The sequence below is a fragment of the Phalangium opilio genome, unplaced genomic scaffold (assembly GCF_054372755.1).
Source record: "Phalangium opilio isolate 3A_F unplaced genomic scaffold, DU_Popi_V2 ptg000091l_1, whole genome shotgun sequence".
Lineage (NCBI taxonomy): Eukaryota > Metazoa > Arthropoda > Arachnida > Opiliones > Phalangiidae > Phalangium > Phalangium opilio.
The window spans coordinates 362,838-381,885 of NW_028324196.1; the positions used below are offsets into that span (position 1 = coordinate 362,838).

Genomic DNA, 19,048 nt, shown 5'->3' on the forward strand with positions numbered 1-19,048 from the left:
AGCGTTGAGCGCTATTTATGAGGATCAGTTTGCTAAACTAATAGGAAAAAAAATATGAATATTAATAAATATAAATTAAAATTCACGCAAATGCGCTGTTCTTTTCCATTGCTGCGATTCGAAAAGACTATAGAAAACTGTATAGACACGTAGGCCCATGCATGCTTAAAGCCAGGTAGCCAGAGCTAGGTAATCTGGAGCCGTCCAAAAGGTCATGAGACAACGTGACTCCAGGGTTAAAAAGCCCTCGCATTGAAGTCATTATTAACTACAACTGTAGATGGCATTAACCTTGCTTTAGAGAATAGAAAATAAAGCTAAGGCATATCCTACTTGGATGAAAAATGTCGTCTGCTTTACTGTATATGAGCTTGGCCTTCAATACTGCTTTGATAATTCGTAAATTTTAACATAAAAAAGAGAAATAATTCCATAATTAATTAAGTTTTGAAGTAGTTCACCTCTTGACTCGGAGAGGTAATATTTTGGTTTTCCCAACTTGTATTCTCTTTATGGTGCGCATTGACTATTAGTGCGTCTAGCTACAATTAAGCTTTGGTGTTATTTAACTTTAACATTCATGTTGGCAAACTAAGAATATTGTTGAGGTGAGACGAGACGATAGTGTTTACACTGCAAACCAGTTGTAAATGTTGCTATCAGAAAAAACGGTAAACAGCTGAAGCGTAGACTTCATTTCCTGTTCTTTTCCCCATTCACTGATTTCCATGTGTCCGACATTTATTCTTATTGGATGTAAAATGTCGTCTGCTTTACTGTATATTCGCTGTGCTTGGAATACTGCTTCAATATTTCATAAATTTTACTTCAAAAAAGAGAAATAATTCCATATCTAGGTAAATAAGTTTGTAGTTTTATTTAAAATGCGAAGCACGGGCTTGTGGCGTAATGGATAACGCGTCTGTCTTCGAAGCAGAAAATTCCAGGTTCGAGTCCTGGCAAGCTCGGTATTACCATTTAAAGATGATCATTAGAGTATAACGGAAGGGAAATTTATAATATTTCAATGATTCAATATCATTTTTGATCAACCTCTAGCGGGCTTGTGGCGCAACGGATAACGCGTCTGCCTACGGAGCAGAAGATTCCAGGTTCGAGTCCTGGCAAGCTCTTTGTTTATTTTCGTAAAAGATCTTTTATGCGTCATAAAGAATGCATAAATACAATGTCTGGAAATTTAGTTATAATGCGAAGCAAGGGCTTGTGGCGTAATGGATAACGCGTCTGCCTTCGAAGAAGAAGATTCCAGGTTCGAGTCCTGGCATGTTCGGTATTACCGTTTAAAGATGATCATTAGAGTATAACTGAAGGGAAATTTATAATATTTCAATGCTTCAATATCATTTTGATCAACATCTAACGGGCTTGTGGCGCAATGTATAACGCGTCTGCCTACGGAGCAGAAGATTTCAGGTTCGAGTCCTGGCAAGCTCGTTGTTTATTTTCGTTAAATATCTTTTATGCATCATAAAGAATGCATAAATACAATGTCTGGAAATTTTATTTATAATACGTAGCAAGGGCCTGTGGCGTAATGGATAACGCGTCTGCCTTCGAAGCAGAAAATTCCAGGTTCGAGTCCTGGCAAGCTCGGTAAAAGATGATTATTAGAGTATAACGGAAGGGAAATTTATAATATTTCAATGCTTCAATATCATTTTGATCAACCTCTAACGGGCTTGTAGCGCAATGGATAACGCGTCTGCCTACGGAGCAGAAGATTCCAGGTTCGAATCCTGGCAAGCTCTTTGTTTATTTTCGTAAAAGATATTTTATGCGTCATAAAGAATGCATAAATACAATGTCTGGAAATTTATTTATAATGCGAAGCAAGGGCTTGTGGCGTAATGGATAACGCGTCTGCCTTCGAACCCTAAGATTCCAGGTTCGAGTCCTGGCAAGCTCGGTATTAACATTTAAAGATGATTATTAGAGTATAACGGAAGGGAAATTTATAGTATTGCAATGCTTCAATATCATTTTGATCAACCTCTAACGGGTTGTGGCGCAAAGGGTAACGCGTCTGCCTACGGAGCATAAGATTCCAGGTTCGAGTCCTGGCAAGCTCGGTATTAACATTTAAAGATGATTATTGGAGTAAAACGGAAGGGAAATTTATAATATCGCAATGCTTCAATATCATTTTGATCAAGCTCTAACGGGCTTGTGGCGCAATGGATAACGCGTCTGCCTACGGAGCAGAAAATTCCAGGTTCGAGTCCTGGCAAGCTCGGTATTGCCATTTAAAGATGATTATTGGAGTAAAACGGAAGGGAAATTTATAATATCGCAATGCTTCAATATCATTTTGATCAACCTCTAACGGGCTGGTGGCGCAATGGATAACGCGTCTGCCTACGGAGCAGAAGATTACAGGTTCTAGTCCTGGGGAGCTCTTTGTTTATTTTCGTAAAAGATATTTTATGCGTCATAAAGAATGCATAAATACAATGTCTGGAAATTTTATTTATAATGCGAAGCACGGGCTTGTGGCGTAATGGATAACGCGTCTGCCTTCGAAGCAGAAAATTCCAGGTTCGAGTCCTGGCAAGCTCGGTATTACCATTTAAAGATTATCATTAGAGTATAACGGAAGGGAAATTTATAGTATTTCAATGCTTCAATAGCATTTTGATCAACCTCTAACGGGCTTGTGGCAAAATGGATAACGCGTCTGCCTTCGAAGCAGAAGATTCCAGGTTCGAGTCCTGGCAAGCTCGGTAAAAGATGATTATTAGAGTATATCGGAAGGGAAATTTATAATATTTCAATGCTTCAATATCATTTTTGTCAACCTCTAACGGGCTTGTGGCGCAAAGGATAACGCGTCTGCTACGGAGCAAAAGATTCCAGGTTCGAGTCCTGGCAAGCTCGGTTTTAACATTTAAAGATGATTATTAGAGTATAACGGAAGGGAAATTTATAATATTGCAATGCTTCAATATCATTTTGATCAACCTCTAACGGGCTTGTGGCGCAATGGATAACGCGTCTGCTACGGAGCAGAAAATTCCAGGTTCGAGTCCTGGCAAGCTCGGTATTACCATTTAAAGATGATTATTGGAGTAAAATGGAAGGGAAATTTATAATATTTCAATGCTTCAATAGCATTTTGATCAGCCTATAACGGGCTTGTGGCGCAATGGATAACGCGTCTGCCTACGGAGCAGAAGATTCCAGGTTCTAGTCCTGGGGAGCTCTTTGTTTATTTTCGTAAAAGATATTTTATGCGTCATAAAGAATGCATAAATACAATGTCTGGAAATTTTATTTATAATGCGAAGCACGGGCTTGTGGCGTAATGGATAACGTGTCTGCCTTCGAAACAGAAAATTCCAGGTTCCAGTCCTGGCAAGCTCGGTATTACCATTTAAAGATTATCATTAGAGTATAACGGAAGGGAAATTTATAATATTTCAATGGTTCAATATCATTTTGATCAAGCTCTATTGGCTTGTGGCGCAACGGATAACGCGTCTGTCTACGGAGCAGAAGATTCCAGGTTCGAATCCTGGCAAGCTCTTTGTTTATTTTCGTAAAAGATCTTTTATGCGTCATAAAGAATGCATAAATACAATGTCGGGAAATTTATTTATAATGCGAAGCAAGGGCTTGTGGCGTAATGGATAACGCGTCTGCCTTCGAAGCAGAAGATTCCAGGTTCGAGTCCTGGCAAGCTCGGTATTAACATTTAAAGATGATTATTAGAGTATAACGGAAGGGAAATTTATAGTATTGCAATGCTTCAATATCATTTTGATCAACCTCTAACGGGTTGTGGCGCAATGGGTAACGCGTCTGCCTACGGAGCATAAGATTCCAGGTTCGAGTCCTGGCAAGCTCAGTATTAACATTTAAAGATGATTATTGGAGTAAAACGGAAGGGAAATTTATAATATCGCAATGCTTCAATATCATTTTGATCAAGCTCTAACGGGCTTGTGGCGCAATGGATAACGCGTCTGCCTACGGAGCAGAAAATTCCAGGTTCGAGTCCTGGCAAGCTCGGTATTACCATTTAAAGATGATTATTGGAGTAAAACGGAAGGGAAATTTATAATATCGCAATGCTTCAATATCATTTTGATCAACCTCTAACGGGCTGGTGGCGCAATGGATAACGCGTCTGCCTACGGAGCAGAAGATTACAGGTTCTAGTCCTGGGGAGCTCTTTGTTTATTTTCGTAAAAGATATTTTATGCGTCATAAAGAATGCATAAATACAATGTCTGGAAATTTTATTTATAATGCGAAGCACGGGCTTGTGGCGTAATGGATAACGCGTCTGCCTTCGAAGCAGAAAATTCCAGGTTCGAGTCCTGGCAAGCTCGGTATTACCATTTAAATATTATCATTAGAGTATAACGGAATGGAAATTTATAGTATTTCAATGCTTCAATAGCATTTTGAACAACCTATAACGGGCTTGTGGCACAATGGATAACGCGTCTGCCTACGGAGCAGAAAATTCCAGGTTCGAGTCCTGGCAAGCACGTTGTTTATTTTCGTTAAAGATCTTTTATGCGTCATAAAGAATGCATGAATACAATGTATGGACATTTTTTTTGTAATACGAAGCAAGGGCCTGTGGCGTAATGGACAACGCGTCTGCCTTCGAAGCAGAAGATTCCAGGTTCGAGTCCTGGCAAGCTCGGTATTGCCATTTAAAGATGATTATTAGAGTATAACGGAAGGGAAATTTATAAAATTTAATGCTTCAATATCATTTTTGTCAACTTCTAACGGGCTTGTGGCGCAAAGGATAACGCGTCTGCCTACGGAGCATAAGATTCCAGGTTCGAGTCCTGGCAAGCTCGGTATTAACATTTAAAGATGATTATTAGAGTATAACGGAAGGGAAATTTATAATATTGCAATGCTTCAATATCATTTTGATCAACCTCTAACGGGCTTGTGGCGCAATGGATAACGCGTCTGCCTACGGAGCAGAAAATTCCAGGTTCGAGTCCTGGCAAGCATGTTGTTTATTTTCGTTAAAGATCTTTTATGCGTCATAAAGAATGCATAAATACAATGTATGGACATTTTATTTGTAATACGAAGCAAGGGCCTGTGGCGTAATGGATAACGCGTCTGCCTTCGAAGCAGAAGATTCCAGGTTCGAGTCCTGGCAAGCTCGGTATTACCATTTAAAGATGATTATTAGAGTATAACGGAAGGGAAATTTATAAAATTTAATGCTTCAATATCATTTTTGTCAACTTCTAACGGGCTTGTGGCGCAAAGGATAACGCGTCTGCCTACGGAGCATAAGATTCCAGGTTCGAGTCCTGGCAAGCTCGGTATTAACATTTAAAGATGATTATTAGAGTATAACGGAAGGGAAATTTATAATATTGCAATGCTTCAATATCATTTGGATCAACCTCTAACGGGCTTGTGGCGCAATGGATAACGCGTCTGCCTACGGAGCAGAAAATTCCAGGTTCGAGTCCAGGCAAGCTCGGTATTACCATTTAAAGATGATTATTGGAGTAAAACGGAAGGGAAATTTATAATATTTCAATGCTTCAATAGCATTTTGATCAGCCTATAACGGGCTTGTGGCGCAATGGATAACGCGTCTGCCTTCGAAGCAGAAGATTCCAGGTTCGAGTCCTGGCAAGCTCGGTAAAAGATGTTTATTAGAGTATATCGGAAGGGAAATTTATAATATTTCAATGCTTCAATATCATTTTGATCAACCTCTAACGGGCTGGTGGCGCAATGGATAACGCGTGTTCCTACGGAGCAGAAGATTCCAGGTTCGAGTCCGGGCAAGCTCTTTGTTTATTTTCGTAAAAGATCTTTTATGCGTCATAAAGAATGCATAAATACAATGTCTGGAAATTTATTTATAATGCGAAGCAAGGGCTTGTGGCGTAATTTATAACGCGTCTGCCTTCGAAGCAGAAGATTCCAGGTTCGAGTCCTGGCAAGCTTGGTTTTAACATTTAAAGATGATTATTAGAGTATAACGGAAGGGAAATTTATAATATTGCAATGCTTCAATATCATTTTGATCAACCTCTAACGGGCTTGTGGCGCAATGGATAACGCGTCTGCTACGGAGCAAAAGATTCCAGGTTCGACTCCTGGCAAGCTCTTTTCTTATTTTCGTAAAAGATCTTTTATGCGTCATAAAGAATGCATAAATACAATGTTTGGAAATTTTATTTATAATACGAAGCAAGGGCTTGTGGCGTAATGGATAACGCGTCTGCCTTCGAAGCAGAAGATTCAAGGTTCGAGTCCTGGCAAGCTCGGTATTACCATTTAAAGATGATTATTAGAGTTTAACGGAAGGGAAATTTATAATATTTCAATGCTTAAATATCATTTTGATCAACCTCTAACGGGCTTGTGGCGCAATGGATAACGCGTCTGCCTACGAAGCAGAAGATTCCAGGTTGGAGTCCTGGCAAGCTCGGTATTACCATTTAAAGATGATTATTAGAGTATAACGGAAGGGAAATTTATAATATTTCAAATCTTCAATTTCAGTTTGATCAACCTCTAACGGGCTTGTTGCGCAATGGATAACGCGTCTGCCTACGGAGCAGAAGATTCCAGGTTCGAGTCCTGGCAAGCTCTTTTTTTATTTTCGTAAAAGATCCTTTATGCGTCATAAAGAATGCACAAATACAATGTTTGGAAATTTTATTTGTAATACGAAGCAAGGGCCTGTGACGTAATGGATAACGCGTCTGCCTTCGAAGCAAAATATTCCAGGTTCGAGTCCTGGCAAGCTCGGTATTACCATTTAAAGATGATTATTAGAGTATAACGGAAGGGAAATTTATAATATTTCAATGGTTCAATATCATTTTGATCAAATTCTAACGGGCTTGTGGCGCAACGGATAACGCGTGTTCCTACGGAGCAGAAGATTCCAGGTTCGAGTCCGGGCAAGCTCTTTGTTTATTTTCGTAAAAGATCTTTTATGCGTCATAAACAATGCATAAATACAATGTCTGGAAATTTATTTATAATGCGAAGCAAGGGCTTGTGGCGTAATTTATAACGCGTCTGCCTTCGAAGCAGAAGATTCCAGGTTCGAGTCCTGGCAAGCTTGGTTTTAACATTTAAAGATGATTATTAGAGTATAACGGAAGGGAAATTTATAATATTGCAATGCTTCAATATCATTTTGATCAACCTCTAACGGGCTTGTGGCGCAATGGATAACGCGTCTGCTACGGAGCAAAAGATTCCAGGTTCGACTCCTGGCAAGCTCTTTTCTTATTTTCGTAAAAGATCTTTTATGCGTCATAAAGAATGCATAAATACAATGTTTGGAAATTTTATTTATAATACGAAGCAAGGGCTTGTGGCGTAATGGATAACGCGTCTGCCTTCGAAGCAGAAGATTCAAGGTTCGAGTCCTGGCAAGCTCGGTATTACCATTTAAAGATGATTATTAGAGTTTAACGGAAGGGAAATTTATAATATTTCAATGCTTCAATATCATTTTGATCAACCTCTAACGGGCTTGTGGCGCAATGGATAACGCGTCTGCCTACGAAGCAGAAGATTCCAGGTTGGAGTCCTGGCACTCTCGGTATTACCATTTAAAGATGATTATTAGAGTATAACGGAAGGGAAATTTATAATATTTCAAATCTTCAATTTCAGTTTGATCAACCTCTAACGGGCTTGTGGCGCAATGGATAACGCGTCTGCCTACGGAGCAGAAGATTCCAGGTTCGAGTCCTGGCAAGCTCTTTTTTTATTTTCGTAAAAGATCCTTTATGCGTCATAAAGAATGCATAAATACAATGTTTGGAAATTTTATTTGTAATACGAAGCAAGGGCCTGTGACGTAATGGATAACGCGTCTGCCTTCGAAGCAAAATATTCCAGGTTCGAGTCCTGGCGAGCTCGGTATTACCATTTAAAGATGATTATTAGAGTATAACGGAAGGGAAATTTGTAATATTTCAATAATTCAATATCATTTTGATCAACCTCTAACGGGCTTGTGGCGCAATGGATAACGCGTCTGCCTACGGAGCAGAAGATTCCAGGTTCGAGTCCTGGCAAGCTCTTTATTTATTTTCGTAAAAGATCTTTTATGCGTCATAAAGAATGCATAAATACAATGTCTGGAAATTTATTTATAATGCGAAGCAAGGGCTTGTGGCGTAATGGATAACGCGTCTGCCTTCGAAGCAGAAGATTCCAGGTTCGAGTCCTGGCATGTTCGGTATTACCGTTTAAAGATGATCATTAGAGTATAACGGAAGGGAAATTTATAATATTTCAATGCTTCAATATCATTTTGATCAACCTCTAACGGGCTTGTGGCGCAATGGATAACGCGTCTGCCTTCGAAGCAGAAGATTCCAGGTTGGAGTCCTGGCAAGCTCGGTATTACCATTTAAAGATGATTATTAGAGTATAACGGAAGGGAAATTTATAATATTTCAATAATTCAATATCATTTTGATCAACCTCTAACGGGCTTGTGGCGCAATGGATAACGCGTCTGCCTACGGAGCAGAAGATTCCAGGTTCGAGTCCTGGCAAGCTCTTTTTTTATTTTCGTAAAAGATCCTTTATGCGTCATAAAGAATGCATAAATACAATGTTTGGAAATTTTATTTATAATACGTAGCAAGGGCCTGTGGCGTAATGGATAACTCGTCCGCGTTCGAAGCAGAAGATTCCTGGTCCGAGTCCTGGCAAGCTCAGTAAAAGATGATTATTAGAGTATAACGGAAGGGAAATTTATAATATTGCAATGCTTCAATATCATTTTGATCAACCTCTAACGGGCTTGTGGCGCAATGGATAACGCGTCTGCTACGGAGCAAAAGATTCCAGGTTCGACTCCTGGCAAGCTCTTTTCTTATTTTCGTAAAAGATCTTTTATGCGTCATAAAGAATGCATAAATACAATGTTTGGAAATTTTATTTATAATACGAAGCAAGGGCTTGTGGCGTAATGGATAACGCGTCTGCCTTCGAAGCAGAAGATTCCAGGTTCTAGTCCTGGCAAGCTCGGTATTACCATTTAAAGATGATTATTAGAGTTTAACGGAAGGGAAATTTATAATATTTCAATGCTTCAATATCATTTTGATCAACCTCTAACGGGCTTGTGGTGCAATGGATAACGCGTCTGCCTACGAAGCAGAAGATTCCAGGTTGGAGTCCTGGCAAGCTCGGTATTACCATTTAAAGATGATTATTAGAGTATAACGGAAGGGAAATTTATAATATTTCAAATCTTCAATTTCAGTTTGCTCAACCTCTAACGGGCTTTAGGCGCAATGGATAACGCGTCTGCCTACGGAGCAGAAGATTCCAGGTTCGAGTCCTGGCAAGCTCTTTTTTATTTTCGTAAAAGATCCTTTATGCGTCATAAAGAATGCATAAATACAATGTTTGGAAATTTTAATTGTAATACGAAGCAAGGGCCTGTGGCGTAATGGATAACGCGTCTGCCTTCGAAGCAAAATATTCCAGGTTCGAGTCCTGGCAAGCTCGGTATTACCATTTAAAGATGATTATTAGAGTATAACGGAAGGGAAATTTGTAATATTTCAATACTTCAATATCATTTTGATCAACCTCTAACGGGCTCGTGGCGCAATGGATAACGCGTCTGCTACGGAGCAAAAGATTCCAGGTTCGACTCCTGGCAAGCTCTTTTCTTATTTTCGTAAAAGATCTTTTATGCGTCATAAAGAATGCATAAATACAATGTTTGGAAATTTTATTTATAATACGAAGCAAGGGCTTGTGGCGTAATGGATAACGCGTCTGCCTTCGAAGCAGAAGATTCCAGGTTCGAGTCCTGGCAAGCTCGGTATTACCATTTAAAGATGATTATTAGAGTGTAACGGAAGGGAAATTTATAATATTGAAATGCTTCAATATCATTTTGATCAACATCTAACGGGCTTGTGGCGCAATGGATAACGCGTCTGCCTACGGAGCAGAAAAGTCCAGGTTCGAGTCCTGGCAAGCTCTTTTTTTATTTTCGTAAAAGATCCTTTATGCGTCATAAAGAATGCCTAAATACAATGTTTGGAAATTTTATTTATAATACGTAGCAAGGGCCTGTGGCGTAATGGATAACTCGTCCGCGTTCGAAGCAGAAGATTCCTGGTTCGAGTCCTGGCAAGCTCAGTAAAAGATGATTATTAGAGTATAACGGAAGGGAAATTTATAATATTGCAATGCTTCAATATCATTTTGAACAACCTCTAACGGGCTTGTGGCGCAATGGATAACGCGTCTGCTACGGAGAAAAAGATTCCAGGTTCGACTCCTGGCAAGCTCTTTTCTTATTTTCGTAAAAGATCTTTTATGCGTCATAAAGAATGCATAAATACAATGTTTGGAAATTTTATTTATAATACGAAGCAAGGGCTTGTGGCGTAATGGATAACACGTCTGCCTTCGAAGCAGAAAATTCCAGGTTCGAGTCCTGGCAAGCTCGGTATTACCATTTAAAGATTATCATTAGAGTATAACGGAAGGGAAATTTATAATATTTCAATGGTTCAATATCATTTTGATCAAATTCTAACGGGCTTGTGGCGCAACGGATAACGCGTGTTCCTACGGAGCAGAAGATTCCAGGTTCGAGTCCGGGCAAGCTCTTTGTTTATTTTCGTAAAAGATCTTTTATGCGTCATAAACAATGCATAAATACAATGTCTGGAAATTTATTTATAATGCGAAGCAAGGGCTTGTGGCGTAATTTATAACGCGTCTGCCTTCGAAGCAGAAGATTCCAGGTTCGAGTCCTGGCAAGCTTGGTTTTAACATTTAAAGATGATTATTAGAGTATAACGGAAGGGAAATTTATAATATTGCAATGCTTCAATATCATTTTGATCAACCTCTAACGGGATTGTGGCGCAATGGATAACGCGTCTGCTACGGAGCAAAAGATTCCAGGTTCGACTCCTGGCAAGCTCTTTTCTTATTTTCGTAAAAGATCTTTTATGCGTCATAAAGAATGCATAAATACAATGTTTGGAAATTTTATTTATAATACGAAGCAAGGGTTTGTGGCGTAATGGATAACGCGTCTGCCTTCGAAGCAGAAGATTCAAGGTGCGAGTCCTGGCAAGCTCGGTATTACCATTTAAAGATGATTATTAGAGTTTAACGGAAGGGAAATTTATAATATTTCAATGCTTCAATATCATTTTGATCAACCTCTAACGGGCTTGTGGCGCAATGGATAACGCGTCTGCCTACGAAGCAGAAGATTCCAGGTTGGAGTCCTGGCACTCTCGGTATTACCATTTAAAGATGATTATTAGAGTATAACGGAAGGGAAATTTATAATATTTCAAATCTTCAATTTCAGTTTGATCAACCTCTAACGGGCTTGTGGCGCAATGGATAACGCGTCTGCCTACGGAGCAGAAGATTCCAGGTTCGAGTCCTGGCAAGCTCTTTTTTTATTTTCGTAAAAGATCCTTTATGCGTCATAAAGAATGCATAAATACAATGTTTGGAAATTTTATTTGTAATACGAAGCAAGGGCCTGAAACGTAATGGATAACGCGTCTGCCTTCGAAGCAAAATATTCCAGGTTCGAGTCCTGGCAAGCTCGGTATTACCATTTAAAGATGATTATTAGAGTATAACGGAAGGGAAATTTGTAATATTTCAATAATTCAATATCATTTTGATCAACCTCTAACGGGCTTGTGGCGCAATGGATAACGCGTCTGCCTACGGAGCAGAAGATTCCAGGTTCGAGTCCTGGCAAGCTCTTTGTTTATTTTCGTAAAAGATCTTTTATGCGTCATAAAGAATGCATAAATACAATGTCTGGAAATTTATTTATAATGCGAAGCAAGGGCTTGTGGCGTAATGGATAACGCGTCTGCCTTCGAAGCAGAAGATTCCAGGTTCGAGTCCTGGCATGTTCGGTATTACCGTTTAAAGATGATCATTAGAGTATAACGGAAGGGAAATTTATAATATTTCAATGCTTCAATATCATTTTGATCAACCTCTAACGGGCTTGTGGCGCAATGGATAACGCGTCTGCCTTCGAAGCAGAAGATTCCAGGTTGGAGTCCTGGCAAGCTCGGTATTACCATTTAAAGATGATTATTAGAGTATAACGGAAGGGAAATTTATAATATTTCAATAATTCAATATCATTTTGATCAACCTCTAACGGGCTTGTGGCGCAATGGATAACGCGTCTGCCTACGGAGCAGAAGATTCCAGGTTCGAGTCCTGGCAAGCTCTTTTTTTATTTTCGTAAAAGATCCTTTATGCGTCATAAAGAATGCATAAATACAATGTTTGGAAATTTTATTTATAATACGTAGCAAGGGCCTGTGGCGTAATGGATAACTCGTCCGCGTTCGAAGCAGAAGATTCCTGGTTCGAGTCCTGGCAAGCTCAGTAAAAGATGATTATTAGAGTATAACGGAAGGGAAATTTATAATATTGCAATGCTTCAATATCATTTTGATCAACCTCTAACGGGCTTGTGGCGCAATGGATAACGCGTCTGCTACGGAGCAAAAGATTCCAGGTTCGACTCCTGGCAAGCTCTTTTCTTATTTTCGTAAAAGATCTTTTATGCGTCATAAAGAATGCATAAATACAATGTTTGGAAATTTTATTTATAATACGAAGCAAGGGCTTGTGGCGTAATGGATAACGCGTCTGCCTTCGAAGCAGAAGATTCCAGGTTCTAGTCCTGGCAAGCTCGGTATTACCATTTAAAGATGATTATTAGAGTTTAACGGAAGGGAAATTTATAATATTTCAATGCTTCAATATCATTTTGATCAACCTCTAACGGGCTTGTGGCGCAATGGATAACGCGTCTGCCTACGAAGCAGAAGATTCCAGGTTGGAGTCCTGGCAAGCTCGGTATTACCATTTAAAGATGATTATTAGAGTTTAACGGAAGGGAAATTTATAATATTTCAAATCTTCAATTTCAGTTTGCTCAACCTCTAACGGGCTTTTGGCGCAATGGATAACGCGTCTGCCTACGGAGCAGAAGATTCCAGGTTCGAGTCCTGGCAAGCTCTTTTTTATTTTCGTAAAAGATCCTTTATGCGTCATAAAGAATGCATAAATACAATGTTTGGAAATTTTATTTGTAATACGAAGCAAGGGCCTGTGGCGTAATGGATAACGCGTCTGCCTTCGAAGCAAAATATTCCAGGTTCGAGTCCTGGCAAGCTCGGTATTACCATTTAAAGATGATTATTAGAGTATAACGGAAGGGAAATTTGTAATATTTCAATACTTCAATATCATTTTGATCAACCTCTAACGGGCTAGTGGCGCAATGGATAACGCGTCTGCCTACGGAGCAAAAGATTCCAGGTTCGACTCCTGGCATGTTCTTTTCTTATTTTCGTAAAAGATCTTTTATGCGTCATAAAGAATGCATAAATACAATGTTTGGAAATTTTATTTATAATACGAAGTAAGGGCTTGTGGCGTAATGGATAACGCGTCTGCCTTCGAAGCAGAAGATTCCAGGTTCGAGTCCTGGCAAGCTCGGTATTACCATTTAAAGATGATTATTGGAGTAAAACGGAAGGGAAATTTATAATATTTCAATGCTTCAATAGCATTTTGATCAGCCTATAACGGGCTGGTGGCGCAATGGATAACGCGTCTGCCTACGGAGCAGAAGATTCCAGGTTCGAGTCCTGGCAAGCTCGGTAAAAGACGATTATTAGAGTATATCGGAAGGGAAATTTATAATATTTCAATGCTTCAATATCATTTTGATCAACCTCTAACGGGCTTGTGGCGTAATTTATAACGCGTCTGCCTTCGAAGCAGCAGATTCCAGGTTCGAGTCCTGGCAAGCTCGGTTTTAACATTTTAAGATGATTATTAGAGTATAACGGAAGGGAAATTTATAATATTTCAATGGTTCAATATCATTTTGATCAACCTCTAACGGGCTTGTGGCGCAATGGATAACGCGTCTGCTACGGAGCAAAAGATTCCAGGTTCGACTCCTGGCAAGCTCTTTTCTTATTTTCGTAAAAGATCTTTTATGCGTCATAAAGAATGCATAAATACAATGTTTGGAAATTTTATTTATAATACGAAGCAAGGGCTTGTGGCGTAATGGATAACGCGTCTGCCTTCGAAGCAGAAGATTCCAGGTTCGAGTCCTGGCAAGCTCGGTATTACCATTTAAAGATGATTATTAGAGTGTAACGGAAGGGAAATTTATAATATTGAAATGCTTCAATATCATTTTGATCAACATCTAACGGGCTTGTGGCGCAATGGATAACGCGTCTGCCTACGGAGCAGAAAAGTCCAGGTTCGAGTCCTGGCAAGCTCTTTTCTTATTTTCGTAAAAGATCTTTTATGCGTCATAAAGAATGCATAAATACAATGTTTGGAAATTTTATTTATAATACGAAGCAAGGGCTTGTGGCGTAATGGATAACGCGTCTGCCTTCGAAGCAGAAGATTCCAGGTTCGAGTCCTGGCAAGCTCGGTATTACCATTTAAAGATGATTATTAGAGTTTAACGGAAGGGAAATTTATAATATTTCAATGCTTCAATATCATTTTGATCAACCTCTAACGGGCTTGTGGCGCAATGGATAACGCGTCTGCCTACGGAGCAGAAGATTCCAGGTTCGAGTCCTGGCAAGCTCTTTTTTATTTTCGTAAAAGATCCTTTATGCGTCATAAAGAATGCATAAATACAATGTTTGGAAATTTTATTTGTAATACGAAGCAAGGGCCTGTGGCGTAATGGATAACGCGTCTGCCTTCGAAGCAAAATATTCCAGGTTCGAGTCCTGGCAAGCTCGGTATTACCATTTAAAGATGATTATTAGAGTATAACGGAAGGGAAATTTGTAATATTTCAATACTTCAATATCATTTTGATCAACCTCTAACGGGCTCGTGGCGCAATGGATAACGCGTCTGCCTACGGAGCAAAAGATTCCAGGTTCGACTCCTGGCATGTTCTTTTCTTATTTTCGTAAAAGATCTTTTATGCGTCATAAAGAATGCATAAATACAATGTTTGGAAATTTTATTTATAATACGAAGCAAGGGCTTGTGGCGTAATGGATAACACGTCTGCCTTCGAAGCAGAAAATTCCAGGTTCGAGTCCTGGCAAGCTCGGTATTACCATTTAAAGATTATCATTAGAGTATAACGGAAGGGAAATTTATAATATTTCAATGGTTCAATATCATTTTGATCAAATTCTAACGGGCTTGTGGCGCAACGGATAACGCGTGTTCCTACGGAGCAGAAGATTCCAGGTTCGAGTCCGGGCAAGCTCTTTGTTTATTTTCGTAAAAGATCTTTTATGCGTCATAAACAATGCATAAATACAATGTCTGTAAATTTATTTATAATGCGAAGCAAGGGCTTGTGGCGTAATTTATAACGCGTCTGCCTTCGAAGCAGAAGATTCCAGGTTCGAGTCCTGGCAAGCTTGGTTTTAACATTTAAAGATGATTATTAGAGTATAACGGAAGGGAAATTTATAATATTGCAATGCTTCAATATCATTTTGATCAACCTCTAACGGGATTGTGGCGCAATGGATAACGCGTCTGCTACGGAGCAAAAGATTCCAGGTTCGACTCCTGGCAAGCTCTTTTCTTATTTTCGTAAAAGATCTTTTATGCGTCATAAAGAATGCATAAATACAATGTTTGGAAATTTTATTTATAATACGAAGCAAGGGTTTGTGGCGTAATGGATAACGCGTCTGCCTTCGAAGCAGAAGATTCAAGGTTCGAGTCCTGGCAAGCTCGGTATTACCATTTAAAGATGATTATTAGAGTTTAACGGAAGGGAAATTTATAATATTTCAATGCTTCAATATCATTTTGATCAACCTCTAACGGGCTTGTGGCGCAATGGATAACGCGTCTGCCTACGAAGCAGAAGATTCCAGGTTGGAGTCCTGGCACTCTCGGTATTACCATTTAAAGATGATTATTAGAGTATAACGGAAGGGAAATTTATAATATTTCAAATCTTCAATTTCAGTTTGATCAACCTCTAACGGGCTTGTGGCGCAATGGATAACGCGTCTGCCTACGGAGCAGAAGATTCCAGGTTCGAGTCCTGGCAAGCTCTTTTTTTATTTTCGTAAAAGATCCTTTATGCGTCATAAAGAATGCATAAATACAATGTTTGGAAATTTTATTTGTAATACGAAGCAAGGGCCTGTGACGTAATGGATAACGCGTCTGCCTTCGAAGCAAAATATTCCAGGTTCGAGTCCTGGCAAGCTCGGTATTACCATTTGAAGATGATTATTAGAGTATAACGGAAGGGAAATTTGTAATATTTCAATAATTCAATATCATTTTGATCAACCTCTAACGGGCTTGTGGCGCAATGGATAACGCGTCTGCCTACGGAGCAGAAGATTCCAGGTTCGAGTCCTGGCAAGCTCTTTGTTTATTTTCGTAAAAGATCTTTTATGCGTCATAAAGAATGCATAAATACAATGTCTGGAAATTTATTTATAATGCGAAGCAAGGGCTTGTGGCGAAATGGATAACGCGTCTGCCTTCGAAGCAGAAGATTCCAGGTTCGAGTCCTGGCATGTTCGGTATTACCGTTTAAAGATGATCATTAGAGTATAACGGAAGGGAAATTTATAATATTTCAATGCTTCAATATCATTTTGATCAACCTCTAACGGGCTTGTGGCGCAATGGATAACGCGTCTGCCTTCGAAGCAGAAGATTCCAGGTTGGAGTCCTGGCAAGCTCGGTATTACCATTTAAAGATGATTATTAGAGTATAACGGAAGGGAAATTTATAATATTTCAATAATTCAATATCATTTTGATCAACCTCTAACGGGCTTGTGGCGCAATGGATAACGCGTCTGCCTACGGAGCAGAAGATTCCAGGTTCGAGTCCTGGCAAGCTCTTTTTTTATTTTCGTAAAAGATCCTTTATGCGTCATAAAGAATGCATAAATACAATGTTTGGAAATTTTATTTATAATACGTAGCAAGGGCCTGTGGCGTAATGGATAACTCGTCCGCGTTCGAAGCAGAAGATTCCTGGTTCGAGTCCTGGCAAGCTCAGTAAAAGATGATTATTAGAGTATAACGGAAGGGAAATTTATAATATTGCAATGCTTCAATATCATTTTGATCAACCTCTAACGGGCTTGTGGCGCAATGGATAACGCGTCTGCTACGGAGCAAAAGATTCCAGGTTCGACTCCTGGCAAGCTCTTTTCTTATTTTCGTAAAAGATCTTTTATGCGTCATAAAGAATGCATAAATACAATGTTTGGAAATTTTATTTATAATACGAAGCAAGGGCTTGTGGCGTAATGGATAACGCGTCTGCCTTCGAAGCAGAAGATTCCAGGTTCTAGTCCTGGCAAGCTCGGTATTACCATTTAAAGATGATTATTAGAGTTTAACGGAAGGGAAATTTATAATATTTCAATGCTTCAATATCATTTTGATCAACCTCTAACGGGCTTGTGGCGCAATGGATAACGCGTCTGCCTACGAAGCAGAAGATTCCAGGTTGGAGTCCTGGCAAGCTCGGTATTACCATTTAAAGATGATTATTAGAGTTTAACGGAAGGGAAATTTATAATATTTCAAATCTTCAATTTCAGTTTGCTCAACCTCTAACGGGCTTTTGGCGCAATGGATAACGCGTCTGCCTACGGAGCAGAAGATTCCAGGTTCGAGTCCTGGCAAGCTCTTTTTTATTTTCGTAAAAGATCCTTTATGCGTCATAAAGAATGCATAAATACAATGTTTGGAAATTTTATTTGTAATACGAAGCAAGGGCCTGTGGCGTAATGGATAACGCGTCTGCCTTCGAAGCAAAATATTCCAGGTTCGAGTCCTGGCAAGCTCGGTATTACCATTTAAAGATGATTATTAGAGTATAACGGAAGGGAAATTTGTAATATTTCAATACTTCAATATCATTTTGATCAACCTCTAACGGGCTCGTGGCGCAATGGATAACGCGTCTGCCTACGGAGCAAAAGATTCCAGGTTCGACTCCTGGCATGTTCTTTTCTTATTTTCGTAAAAGATCTTTTATGCGTCATAAAGAATGCATAAATACAATGTTTGGAAATTTTATTTATAATACGAAGTAAGGGCTTGTGGCGTAATGGATAACGCGTCTGCCTTCGAAGCAGAAGATTCCAGGTTCGAGTCCTGGCAAGCTCGGTATTACCATTTAAAGATGATTATTGGAGTAAAACGGAAGGGAAATTTATAATATTTCAATGCTTCAATAGCATTTTGATCAGCCTATAACGGGCTGGTGGCGCAATGGATAACGCGTCTGCCTACGGAGCAGAAGATTCCAGGTTCGAGTCCTGGCAAGCTCTTTTTTTATTTTCGTAAAAGATCCTTTATGCGTCATAAAGAATGCATAAATACAATGTTTGGAAATTTTATTTATAATACGTAGCAAGGGCCTGTGGCGTAATGGATAACTCGTCCGCGTTCGAAGCAGAAGATTCCTGGTTCGAGTCCTGGCAAGCTCAGTAAAAGATGATTATTAGAGTATAACGGAAGGGAAATTTATAATATTGCAATGCTTCAATATCATTTTGATCAACCTCTAACGGGCTTGTGGCGCAATGGATAACGCGTCTGCTACGGAGCAAAAGATTCCAGGTTCGACTCCTGGCAAGCTCTTTTCTTATTTTCGTAAAAGATCTTTTATGCGTCATAAAGAATGCATAAATACAATGTTTGGAAATTTTATTTATAATACGAAGCAAGGGCTTGTGGCGTAATGGATAACGCGTCTGCCTTCGAAGCAGAAGATTCCAGGTTCTAGTCCTGGCAAGCTCGGTATTACCATTTAAAGATGATTATTAGAGTTCAACGGAAGGGAAATTTATAATATTTCAATGGTTCAATATCATTTTGATCAAATTCTAACGGGCTTGTGGCGCAACGGATAACGCGTGTTCCTACGGAGCAGAAGATTCCAGGTTCGAGTCCGGGCAAGCTCTTTGTTTATTTTCGTAAAAGATCTTTTATGCGTCATAAACAATGC

The 19,048-nt window shown here is 39.3% G+C and overlaps 59 non-coding genes across 59 annotated transcripts; all 59 read left to right on the forward strand.

Moving 5' to 3' along the window:
* The first annotated feature begins 895 nt into the window (after nt 1-895).
* TRNAR-UCG (transfer RNA arginine (anticodon UCG)) lies at nt 896-968 on the forward strand. The gene has a single exon. It is a non-coding gene; the product is annotated as a tRNA-Arg (tRNA).
* Nucleotides 969-1,060: 92 nt separating this feature from the next.
* On the forward strand, nt 1,061-1,133 carry TRNAR-ACG (transfer RNA arginine (anticodon ACG)). Its single transcript has one exon. It is a non-coding gene; the product is annotated as a tRNA-Arg (tRNA).
* A 408-nt stretch (nt 1,134-1,541) lies between these two features.
* TRNAR-UCG (transfer RNA arginine (anticodon UCG)) lies at nt 1,542-1,614 on the forward strand. The gene has a single exon. It is a non-coding gene; the product is annotated as a tRNA-Arg (tRNA).
* An 82-nt stretch (nt 1,615-1,696) lies between these two features.
* TRNAR-ACG (transfer RNA arginine (anticodon ACG)) lies at nt 1,697-1,769 on the forward strand. The gene has a single exon. It is a non-coding gene; the product is annotated as a tRNA-Arg (tRNA).
* A 412-nt stretch (nt 1,770-2,181) lies between these two features.
* On the forward strand, nt 2,182-2,254 carry TRNAR-ACG (transfer RNA arginine (anticodon ACG)). The gene has a single exon. It is a non-coding gene; the product is annotated as a tRNA-Arg (tRNA).
* Nucleotides 2,255-2,504: 250 nt separating this feature from the next.
* TRNAR-UCG (transfer RNA arginine (anticodon UCG)) lies at nt 2,505-2,577 on the forward strand. The gene has a single exon. It is a non-coding gene; the product is annotated as a tRNA-Arg (tRNA).
* A 91-nt stretch (nt 2,578-2,668) lies between these two features.
* TRNAR-UCG (transfer RNA arginine (anticodon UCG)) lies at nt 2,669-2,741 on the forward strand. The gene has a single exon. It is a non-coding gene; the product is annotated as a tRNA-Arg (tRNA).
* An 888-nt stretch (nt 2,742-3,629) lies between these two features.
* Nucleotides 3,630-3,702, forward strand: TRNAR-UCG (transfer RNA arginine (anticodon UCG)). The gene has a single exon. It is a non-coding gene; the product is annotated as a tRNA-Arg (tRNA).
* Nucleotides 3,703-3,956: 254 nt separating this feature from the next.
* TRNAR-ACG (transfer RNA arginine (anticodon ACG)) lies at nt 3,957-4,029 on the forward strand. The gene has a single exon. It is a non-coding gene; the product is annotated as a tRNA-Arg (tRNA).
* A 250-nt stretch (nt 4,030-4,279) lies between these two features.
* On the forward strand, nt 4,280-4,352 carry TRNAR-UCG (transfer RNA arginine (anticodon UCG)). Its single transcript has one exon. It is a non-coding gene; the product is annotated as a tRNA-Arg (tRNA).
* A 250-nt stretch (nt 4,353-4,602) lies between these two features.
* On the forward strand, nt 4,603-4,675 carry TRNAR-UCG (transfer RNA arginine (anticodon UCG)). The gene has a single exon. It is a non-coding gene; the product is annotated as a tRNA-Arg (tRNA).
* Nucleotides 4,676-4,765: 90 nt separating this feature from the next.
* On the forward strand, nt 4,766-4,838 carry TRNAR-ACG (transfer RNA arginine (anticodon ACG)). Its single transcript has one exon. It is a non-coding gene; the product is annotated as a tRNA-Arg (tRNA).
* A 250-nt stretch (nt 4,839-5,088) lies between these two features.
* Nucleotides 5,089-5,161, forward strand: TRNAR-UCG (transfer RNA arginine (anticodon UCG)). Its single transcript has one exon. It is a non-coding gene; the product is annotated as a tRNA-Arg (tRNA).
* Nucleotides 5,162-5,251: 90 nt separating this feature from the next.
* Nucleotides 5,252-5,324, forward strand: TRNAR-ACG (transfer RNA arginine (anticodon ACG)). The gene has a single exon. It is a non-coding gene; the product is annotated as a tRNA-Arg (tRNA).
* A 255-nt stretch (nt 5,325-5,579) lies between these two features.
* On the forward strand, nt 5,580-5,652 carry TRNAR-UCG (transfer RNA arginine (anticodon UCG)). Its single transcript has one exon. It is a non-coding gene; the product is annotated as a tRNA-Arg (tRNA).
* Nucleotides 5,653-5,892: 240 nt separating this feature from the next.
* On the forward strand, nt 5,893-5,965 carry TRNAR-UCG (transfer RNA arginine (anticodon UCG)). Its single transcript has one exon. It is a non-coding gene; the product is annotated as a tRNA-Arg (tRNA).
* Nucleotides 5,966-6,214: 249 nt separating this feature from the next.
* TRNAR-UCG (transfer RNA arginine (anticodon UCG)) lies at nt 6,215-6,287 on the forward strand. The gene has a single exon. It is a non-coding gene; the product is annotated as a tRNA-Arg (tRNA).
* Nucleotides 6,288-6,378: 91 nt separating this feature from the next.
* Nucleotides 6,379-6,451, forward strand: TRNAR-ACG (transfer RNA arginine (anticodon ACG)). Its single transcript has one exon. It is a non-coding gene; the product is annotated as a tRNA-Arg (tRNA).
* A 91-nt stretch (nt 6,452-6,542) lies between these two features.
* TRNAR-ACG (transfer RNA arginine (anticodon ACG)) lies at nt 6,543-6,615 on the forward strand. Its single transcript has one exon. It is a non-coding gene; the product is annotated as a tRNA-Arg (tRNA).
* A 408-nt stretch (nt 6,616-7,023) lies between these two features.
* Nucleotides 7,024-7,096, forward strand: TRNAR-UCG (transfer RNA arginine (anticodon UCG)). Its single transcript has one exon. It is a non-coding gene; the product is annotated as a tRNA-Arg (tRNA).
* Nucleotides 7,097-7,345: 249 nt separating this feature from the next.
* Nucleotides 7,346-7,418, forward strand: TRNAR-UCG (transfer RNA arginine (anticodon UCG)). Its single transcript has one exon. It is a non-coding gene; the product is annotated as a tRNA-Arg (tRNA).
* A 255-nt stretch (nt 7,419-7,673) lies between these two features.
* TRNAR-ACG (transfer RNA arginine (anticodon ACG)) lies at nt 7,674-7,746 on the forward strand. Its single transcript has one exon. It is a non-coding gene; the product is annotated as a tRNA-Arg (tRNA).
* Nucleotides 7,747-7,996: 250 nt separating this feature from the next.
* On the forward strand, nt 7,997-8,069 carry TRNAR-ACG (transfer RNA arginine (anticodon ACG)). Its single transcript has one exon. It is a non-coding gene; the product is annotated as a tRNA-Arg (tRNA).
* An 85-nt stretch (nt 8,070-8,154) lies between these two features.
* Nucleotides 8,155-8,227, forward strand: TRNAR-UCG (transfer RNA arginine (anticodon UCG)). Its single transcript has one exon. It is a non-coding gene; the product is annotated as a tRNA-Arg (tRNA).
* A 91-nt stretch (nt 8,228-8,318) lies between these two features.
* Nucleotides 8,319-8,391, forward strand: TRNAR-UCG (transfer RNA arginine (anticodon UCG)). The gene has a single exon. It is a non-coding gene; the product is annotated as a tRNA-Arg (tRNA).
* Nucleotides 8,392-8,482: 91 nt separating this feature from the next.
* On the forward strand, nt 8,483-8,555 carry TRNAR-ACG (transfer RNA arginine (anticodon ACG)). Its single transcript has one exon. It is a non-coding gene; the product is annotated as a tRNA-Arg (tRNA).
* A 399-nt stretch (nt 8,556-8,954) lies between these two features.
* Nucleotides 8,955-9,027, forward strand: TRNAR-UCG (transfer RNA arginine (anticodon UCG)). The gene has a single exon. It is a non-coding gene; the product is annotated as a tRNA-Arg (tRNA).
* Nucleotides 9,028-9,762: 735 nt separating this feature from the next.
* Nucleotides 9,763-9,835, forward strand: TRNAR-UCG (transfer RNA arginine (anticodon UCG)). Its single transcript has one exon. It is a non-coding gene; the product is annotated as a tRNA-Arg (tRNA).
* Nucleotides 9,836-9,926: 91 nt separating this feature from the next.
* TRNAR-ACG (transfer RNA arginine (anticodon ACG)) lies at nt 9,927-9,999 on the forward strand. Its single transcript has one exon. It is a non-coding gene; the product is annotated as a tRNA-Arg (tRNA).
* A 399-nt stretch (nt 10,000-10,398) lies between these two features.
* Nucleotides 10,399-10,471, forward strand: TRNAR-UCG (transfer RNA arginine (anticodon UCG)). Its single transcript has one exon. It is a non-coding gene; the product is annotated as a tRNA-Arg (tRNA).
* Nucleotides 10,472-10,720: 249 nt separating this feature from the next.
* Nucleotides 10,721-10,793, forward strand: TRNAR-UCG (transfer RNA arginine (anticodon UCG)). Its single transcript has one exon. It is a non-coding gene; the product is annotated as a tRNA-Arg (tRNA).
* Nucleotides 10,794-11,370: 577 nt separating this feature from the next.
* Nucleotides 11,371-11,443, forward strand: TRNAR-ACG (transfer RNA arginine (anticodon ACG)). Its single transcript has one exon. It is a non-coding gene; the product is annotated as a tRNA-Arg (tRNA).
* Nucleotides 11,444-11,693: 250 nt separating this feature from the next.
* Nucleotides 11,694-11,766, forward strand: TRNAR-ACG (transfer RNA arginine (anticodon ACG)). The gene has a single exon. It is a non-coding gene; the product is annotated as a tRNA-Arg (tRNA).
* Nucleotides 11,767-11,851: 85 nt separating this feature from the next.
* TRNAR-UCG (transfer RNA arginine (anticodon UCG)) lies at nt 11,852-11,924 on the forward strand. The gene has a single exon. It is a non-coding gene; the product is annotated as a tRNA-Arg (tRNA).
* A 91-nt stretch (nt 11,925-12,015) lies between these two features.
* On the forward strand, nt 12,016-12,088 carry TRNAR-UCG (transfer RNA arginine (anticodon UCG)). Its single transcript has one exon. It is a non-coding gene; the product is annotated as a tRNA-Arg (tRNA).
* A 91-nt stretch (nt 12,089-12,179) lies between these two features.
* TRNAR-ACG (transfer RNA arginine (anticodon ACG)) lies at nt 12,180-12,252 on the forward strand. The gene has a single exon. It is a non-coding gene; the product is annotated as a tRNA-Arg (tRNA).
* A 399-nt stretch (nt 12,253-12,651) lies between these two features.
* On the forward strand, nt 12,652-12,724 carry TRNAR-UCG (transfer RNA arginine (anticodon UCG)). Its single transcript has one exon. It is a non-coding gene; the product is annotated as a tRNA-Arg (tRNA).
* A 91-nt stretch (nt 12,725-12,815) lies between these two features.
* Nucleotides 12,816-12,888, forward strand: TRNAR-ACG (transfer RNA arginine (anticodon ACG)). The gene has a single exon. It is a non-coding gene; the product is annotated as a tRNA-Arg (tRNA).
* A 91-nt stretch (nt 12,889-12,979) lies between these two features.
* On the forward strand, nt 12,980-13,052 carry TRNAR-ACG (transfer RNA arginine (anticodon ACG)). The gene has a single exon. It is a non-coding gene; the product is annotated as a tRNA-Arg (tRNA).
* A 408-nt stretch (nt 13,053-13,460) lies between these two features.
* Nucleotides 13,461-13,533, forward strand: TRNAR-UCG (transfer RNA arginine (anticodon UCG)). The gene has a single exon. It is a non-coding gene; the product is annotated as a tRNA-Arg (tRNA).
* Nucleotides 13,534-13,624: 91 nt separating this feature from the next.
* Nucleotides 13,625-13,697, forward strand: TRNAR-ACG (transfer RNA arginine (anticodon ACG)). The gene has a single exon. It is a non-coding gene; the product is annotated as a tRNA-Arg (tRNA).
* Nucleotides 13,698-14,101: 404 nt separating this feature from the next.
* On the forward strand, nt 14,102-14,174 carry TRNAR-UCG (transfer RNA arginine (anticodon UCG)). The gene has a single exon. It is a non-coding gene; the product is annotated as a tRNA-Arg (tRNA).
* Nucleotides 14,175-14,265: 91 nt separating this feature from the next.
* TRNAR-ACG (transfer RNA arginine (anticodon ACG)) lies at nt 14,266-14,338 on the forward strand. The gene has a single exon. It is a non-coding gene; the product is annotated as a tRNA-Arg (tRNA).
* An 86-nt stretch (nt 14,339-14,424) lies between these two features.
* TRNAR-UCG (transfer RNA arginine (anticodon UCG)) lies at nt 14,425-14,497 on the forward strand. Its single transcript has one exon. It is a non-coding gene; the product is annotated as a tRNA-Arg (tRNA).
* Nucleotides 14,498-14,588: 91 nt separating this feature from the next.
* Nucleotides 14,589-14,661, forward strand: TRNAR-ACG (transfer RNA arginine (anticodon ACG)). Its single transcript has one exon. It is a non-coding gene; the product is annotated as a tRNA-Arg (tRNA).
* A 408-nt stretch (nt 14,662-15,069) lies between these two features.
* On the forward strand, nt 15,070-15,142 carry TRNAR-UCG (transfer RNA arginine (anticodon UCG)). The gene has a single exon. It is a non-coding gene; the product is annotated as a tRNA-Arg (tRNA).
* Nucleotides 15,143-15,391: 249 nt separating this feature from the next.
* TRNAR-UCG (transfer RNA arginine (anticodon UCG)) lies at nt 15,392-15,464 on the forward strand. Its single transcript has one exon. It is a non-coding gene; the product is annotated as a tRNA-Arg (tRNA).
* A 249-nt stretch (nt 15,465-15,713) lies between these two features.
* Nucleotides 15,714-15,786, forward strand: TRNAR-UCG (transfer RNA arginine (anticodon UCG)). Its single transcript has one exon. It is a non-coding gene; the product is annotated as a tRNA-Arg (tRNA).
* A 255-nt stretch (nt 15,787-16,041) lies between these two features.
* On the forward strand, nt 16,042-16,114 carry TRNAR-ACG (transfer RNA arginine (anticodon ACG)). The gene has a single exon. It is a non-coding gene; the product is annotated as a tRNA-Arg (tRNA).
* Nucleotides 16,115-16,364: 250 nt separating this feature from the next.
* On the forward strand, nt 16,365-16,437 carry TRNAR-ACG (transfer RNA arginine (anticodon ACG)). The gene has a single exon. It is a non-coding gene; the product is annotated as a tRNA-Arg (tRNA).
* Nucleotides 16,438-16,522: 85 nt separating this feature from the next.
* On the forward strand, nt 16,523-16,595 carry TRNAR-UCG (transfer RNA arginine (anticodon UCG)). The gene has a single exon. It is a non-coding gene; the product is annotated as a tRNA-Arg (tRNA).
* Nucleotides 16,596-16,686: 91 nt separating this feature from the next.
* TRNAR-UCG (transfer RNA arginine (anticodon UCG)) lies at nt 16,687-16,759 on the forward strand. The gene has a single exon. It is a non-coding gene; the product is annotated as a tRNA-Arg (tRNA).
* Nucleotides 16,760-16,850: 91 nt separating this feature from the next.
* TRNAR-ACG (transfer RNA arginine (anticodon ACG)) lies at nt 16,851-16,923 on the forward strand. The gene has a single exon. It is a non-coding gene; the product is annotated as a tRNA-Arg (tRNA).
* Nucleotides 16,924-17,322: 399 nt separating this feature from the next.
* On the forward strand, nt 17,323-17,395 carry TRNAR-UCG (transfer RNA arginine (anticodon UCG)). Its single transcript has one exon. It is a non-coding gene; the product is annotated as a tRNA-Arg (tRNA).
* Nucleotides 17,396-17,486: 91 nt separating this feature from the next.
* TRNAR-ACG (transfer RNA arginine (anticodon ACG)) lies at nt 17,487-17,559 on the forward strand. Its single transcript has one exon. It is a non-coding gene; the product is annotated as a tRNA-Arg (tRNA).
* Nucleotides 17,560-17,650: 91 nt separating this feature from the next.
* Nucleotides 17,651-17,723, forward strand: TRNAR-ACG (transfer RNA arginine (anticodon ACG)). Its single transcript has one exon. It is a non-coding gene; the product is annotated as a tRNA-Arg (tRNA).
* A 408-nt stretch (nt 17,724-18,131) lies between these two features.
* On the forward strand, nt 18,132-18,204 carry TRNAR-UCG (transfer RNA arginine (anticodon UCG)). The gene has a single exon. It is a non-coding gene; the product is annotated as a tRNA-Arg (tRNA).
* A 91-nt stretch (nt 18,205-18,295) lies between these two features.
* On the forward strand, nt 18,296-18,368 carry TRNAR-ACG (transfer RNA arginine (anticodon ACG)). Its single transcript has one exon. It is a non-coding gene; the product is annotated as a tRNA-Arg (tRNA).
* A 399-nt stretch (nt 18,369-18,767) lies between these two features.
* On the forward strand, nt 18,768-18,840 carry TRNAR-UCG (transfer RNA arginine (anticodon UCG)). Its single transcript has one exon. It is a non-coding gene; the product is annotated as a tRNA-Arg (tRNA).
* Nucleotides 18,841-19,048: the final 208 nt, after the last annotated feature.